The 5,537-nt window shown below is 49.6% G+C and overlaps 1 pseudogene; it reads left to right on the plus strand.

Moving 5' to 3' along the window:
- Positions 1-787: 787 nt before the first annotated feature.
- Positions 788-1,789, plus strand: LOC107307242 (annotated as a pseudogene).
- Positions 1,790-5,537: the final 3,748 nt, after the last annotated feature.

Here is a 5,537-nt window from a genome sequence, read left to right on the forward strand (position 1 = left end):
CCCATGGGACACAGGGAGCTCATACAAGTGGGCAGCCCTGCAGAGAGACAGCTGTGCCCAGGAGCAGCTCTTGTGCACAGCACAGCATGCAGCTGAAAGAAGGAGAGGAGAGGAGAGAAAGGGGAGAGAGCTTACAGGATGTGTACAGTGTGAGCGGGCTGTGAGCTCACAACAGGAGCATTACTCACACACCATGACACGGTAAGTCTCACTGCAGCCTATGCAGCTGATATTCATAGAGGGTTAACCAAATCAGGGACATCTCATAGCAGGTCTGGCTGCAGGCACTGCATGATTCTTTATTTTGGAAAAAGACTTCAACTCCATCTGAGGGGTTCTGTGCTGCAGCATCAGAGCCCAGCCCTGAGAGCTGCATTTCCCAGCACAGCTGCAGGCTGTGCAGCCAGGGCTGCAGGCGGGTGCCCAGGGCTGTCCTGCAGAGCAGGGTCCCTGCTATGCCCCAGGGGCTGTGTGCAGGGTATGGGACTCTGCTGCCTGCCAGGCTCAGCACTCAGCCTGCCCGGGGAGCTGCGGGGAGACGTGTGGGGGGAAGGAGGCCCCCGGCAGGGTTGTGCTGCCACAGCTGCTGCCTGGGGCAGGGGATCACAGCTCCACTGCAGAACTGAGTGTTTGTAAGAGTACTTTGCAAGACGAGAATCAAGGCAGGGATTTTCCATTACCTGTTCTGATTTTTATATAGTATAGCAGGAGGAATGTCTTGAAAAAGTGTCTAGACTAGTCATTATCTTCTGCACTCTGAGCAGGACTCCAAGCTCAGGAACAGCAGATGTCCAACAGCAGCTCCATCACCGAGTTCTCCCTCCTGATACTTGCAGACATGCAAGATCTGCAGCTCCTACACTTCCAGCTCTTCCTGAGTATCTGCCAGGCTTCCCTCCTGGGCTACAGCCTCTTCTTCACAGCCATAGATTGCAGCCACCGCCTGCACACCCCCATGGACCTTTCCTCTTCAACCTGGCCCTCCTTGACATGGGCAGCATCTCCACCACTCTCCCCAAAGCCATGGCAAATGCTCTCAGGGACACCAGGGCCATCTCCTACACTGGATGTGCTGTACAGATCTTTTTCTTTGTCTTCATCCTCTCGGCAGAGTATTCCCTTCTCACCATCATGTCCTATGACCGCTACGTTGCCATCTGCAAGCCCCTGCACTACGGGACCTTGATGGACAGCAGAGCTTGTGCCACCATGGCAGCAGCTGCCTGGGGAACTGGGGTTCTCAATTCCCTGCTGCACACTGTCAGTACGTTTTCACTGCCTATCTGCCAAGGCAATGTTGTGAACCAGTTTTTCTGTGAAATCCCCCAGATCCTCAGGCTCTCCTGCCCTGGCTCCTACATCAGGGAAGTTGCGCTTCTAATTTTTAGTGTATGTGTATGCTTTGGGTGCTTTGTTTTCATTGTGGTTTCCTATGTGCAGATCTTCATGGCCGTGCTGAGGATGCCCTCTGAGCAGAGACGGTACAAAGCCTTCTCCACGTGCCTCCCTCACCTGGCCGTGGTCTCCCTCTTTCTCAGCACTGGCTTTTTTGCTTACCTGAAGCCCTCCTTTGTTTCCTCCCCACTCATGGACCTGATGTTGGCACTTCTGTACTCGGTGGTGCCTCCAGCAGTGAACCCCCTCATCTACAGCATGAGGAACAGGGAGGTCAAGGATGCAGTGAGGAAAGTGATGACCAAATTTCTTTCAAAAGCAGTGAACTGCCCATCTTTTGGAATTCATGGCTTGTAATGCAGCTCTTTACTGAATCAAGCTGGCCTTTATTGTTTGTTTCGTGCCATTTTATCTGTGTAATTTATTCTTATTCTTCTTTAAAAAATACTGTAATCTTTTCACTACTAAGTCATTATTGAAAACAATTCCTGTTCAGCTAGAACCTTTGTAGTGTAGCCCAGACACATGGTACATAATGTACCAGGCTCTCTGTGAATCTTAACAGAATAAAGGAAATGCAGCCACTCTCTCTGCCCTCCTTCTTGTGAGACATTTCTAGACCTGTACTGGTCAGATGTTCTCAGAAACCCAGAGTCCAGCAGGAAGCACACAGATGTTCATCAAACTGTGCAATGGCTTCACCCTTCAGCAGCTGACAGGTCAACTCTGGGCTCCTGTCTGGTGTCTGTGCTTTCAGGCTCACATCTGTCAGTGCCTCTGAGAGTCCAGCAGCAGCAGCTGGTTTGCACGTTGGTTGTCAGGTCCCCTCTTCCTCATTCCCTGTGAGACCCTGCACACAACAAGTTCTTGGATGTGTGTTATCATGTCAGAAGTTTCCAAGCTTCTTCCAGGGCTTCTTCCATTTTGTACACAGAGGTGGTCCCGGAGGGGGGATAAGAGAAAGTGTGGGTGTGCCCCAGGATGTTCTGTGGAAATTGAACTGTGCACAAAGCTCTGATAGGTTCTACAGGAGACATTCCGAGCATAGGGATGTAGGATAAGAAGCTGACCGCAATGAGTGACTGACAAGTGAGGAGCGTCAGAAGAAGCCTGGAGAACATAGATGGGAGAGTGAGGGTAAGAGAAGAGGAGCCTACATGGCCCTAGCTTATATTTGCATCTGCACCAGAGAAGGTGACCCACCATTACCACTGCCTGAAAACACACCTTCCCTCTGCCTCTCTTCTGCTCAATCCACTGTTTGGTCTCCAGAAACATTCAGCAAGTATTGGTCAATGTCAATGAGTGTAACTGTTTTCCGCTTGTAGTTTAATTGAAAGCACACCTTTTAGCTTCGTGTGCACCATCCACGTCAGATGCCATTCTGTCAGGCTGCCCCTCTGCTGACTTACTGTCTGACTGGGCGAGGCAACACGTAATCACATGAATCACGAGATCACAGAATTATCAAGGGTGGTAAAAAGACCTAGAAGATCATCTTAGTCCAACCATACCAATGACTTCCTGGCCTAAATCATATTCCTCAGTGCCACATCCAAGCCTAGCGTTCTTTGAAACACTCCATGGTCGGTGACTCCACCACCGTTCCCTGGGCAGTTGGCATTTCCAATGCTGACTTACTTTCTTTCCGAAAAAGCAATACTTTCCTAATCTTCCAGCCTGAATCTCCCCTTGACGCAGCTGAAAACCATTCCCTCTAGTTTATCACTGATACACGAGAGAAGAGGCCAACCCCCAGCTCACTACAAACCCCCTTCAGGAATTATTGTAGAGAAGGCATAGTGTCTCCCCTGCAGCCTCCTCTTCTCCAAGGCTGAACAATCCCAGCTCCCTCAGCCTCTCCTCATAAAGCCTGTGCTCCAGACCCCTCACCAGCTTTGTTGCCCTCCTCTGAATGCGTTCCAGGGCCTCAGTGTCTTTCTTGCAGTGAGGGGCCCAAAACTGAACACAGTACTCGAGGTGCGGCCGCACAAATGCCAAGTACTGGGGAACAATCACCTCCCTGTTCCTGCTAGTAACACTGTTTTTGATGCAAGCCAGAATGCCGTTGGCCTTCTTGGCCACCCGGGCACACTGTCGGCTCATGTTCAGCCCAGCATCAATCAATACCCCCAGGTTCGTTTCCTCCGCACAATCCTCCAGCCACTCCGCCCCAAGCCTATAGTGCAGCCTGGAGTTGTTGTGGCCAAAGTGCAGGACCCAGCATTTGGTCTTGTTGAACTTCATCCCGTTGGCTTTGGCCCAGCTCTATCCAGATCCCTCTGCTGGGCCTCACTACCCTCAGGCAGATCAACACTCCCTGCCAATTTGGTGTCATCCGCAAACTTACTGAGGGTGCACTCAATGCCCTCATCCAAGTCATCAATAAAGATGTTGAAGAGGACAGGCCCCAGCACCGACCCCTGGGGAACACCACTCATGACTGGTCTCCAACTGGATTTAACTCCATTTACCACCACTCTCTGGGCCCGGGCCTCCAGCCCACTCCTTACCCAGCTGAGAGTGTACTCATCCAAGCCACGGGCTGCCAGCTTTTGCAGGAGAACAGCATGGGAGATAGTGTCGAAGGCTTTGCTGAAGTCCAAGTAGAGCACATCAACAGCCTTTCTTTCCTTCATTCATCAGATGGGTCACAGGATCGTAGAAGGAGATCAGATTGGTCAAGCAGGAGCTGCCCTTCACGAACCCATGCTGGCTAGGTCTGATCTCCTGCTCATCCCACACCTGTCTCGTGATCTCCCTCAAGACAATTTGTTCCATTACCTTCCCTGGCACCTGTAGTTCCCCGGATCCTCCTTACAACCTTTCTTGTAAATGGGAGTCACGTTGGCAAGCCTCCAGTCTTCTGGGACCTCATCTCCAGCATGATGACAAAGGCACTGAATGAACACTGCCAATTGTTCAGTGGGGGGGGGGACGTGCCATCCCCAGAGGACTTGGCGTTAAGAGGAAGCGGGGCTGGACTCTGGACTAGACCCCAGCCACTCTCTGCCTGTGGCCATCTCAGCCCCCCACAGAGAAAAGCATGTGCTGGCTTCGCAGTATCATGGTCTGATCTCTACTTTTGGTACTCTTCTCTCTCTTGTTTTGTTTGATTTGGTTAAATTTAGTTATTTACTGTTCTTCCTCAGATTGCTGCAATTGTGTTTTCTCTTTATTAAAACTATCTGCTCACTCTCTGCCCTTCCCCCTCTCCCTGTGTTCTGGGGGCCGGCGCTGGCTGTGTCGCAGCAAACCCCTCATATTTTTATTTAATTATTTTATTTTTTTCCTTTACTCCTCTTTCTCTTCTTTCTTTTCCTGTGGCCTGTGCCCCCTGTCACGGACTTACATCTAGGGATAACCCCATGACAATTATTGGTGGAGAATGCAGGCAACTATGGATATCTACTTCATTTTAAGAGCATTGTATGGAGGTCTAAGGACCATTCCTTGGAACTTGAAGGGTTTTTTTTTAAGTAAGTTCCTCGTGTTCTGTGTCAGTTGCACATACCTGTAATCAGTTAAAGGCACTGATGGAGACACCTGCCTGATCCCTGTACGTCCCAGTTAATTTAACCAACAATATGGTGTTTGGACTGGTCTCCAGATGCTCTTCCCGTCTCCTTATTCATGTTCAGGGTGCAAGCTTAGGTACTATGCTGACAGTCTCTCTGAATGCATTCCTTGTAATAGTAATTTACATTATGTGGAGGAAGCTTTCCCCAAAACCAGAGAATGCTGAGTGGCAGGGAATATGGAGAGGTTTAGGAGAGAGCTTATAAGCATGGGGACACCCAGTGTCACGGGATTTTACTCTTGAACACCTTTGGGACCTTGAGAAACTCAGCGAGTGTTGGAAATATCCAAATAATTTATCAGGAGAGTATCTCTGATAAAGCAGATTTTATTCACAATTGCAATGGCAGGCATACCACAAGCACATGTAGAAAACAACATTAACTCTTTTATGCCCTGTTACCTGACACTTATCTCTTTCTGCCCTAGTTCCTCATTGGCTGAGTACTTCAGATTCACAATCTTTCCGACACTTAATTAAGTATATGAGTGTTGGCTCAACATAAATGTTGGCTTAAGTAAACGTATATTGCCAATTAGTAAACCTTCTTACATACACTCAT

Source organism: Coturnix japonica, unplaced genomic scaffold (assembly GCF_001577835.2).
Source record: "Coturnix japonica isolate 7356 unplaced genomic scaffold, Coturnix japonica 2.1 chrUnrandom518, whole genome shotgun sequence".
Lineage (NCBI taxonomy): Eukaryota > Metazoa > Chordata > Aves > Galliformes > Phasianidae > Coturnix > Coturnix japonica.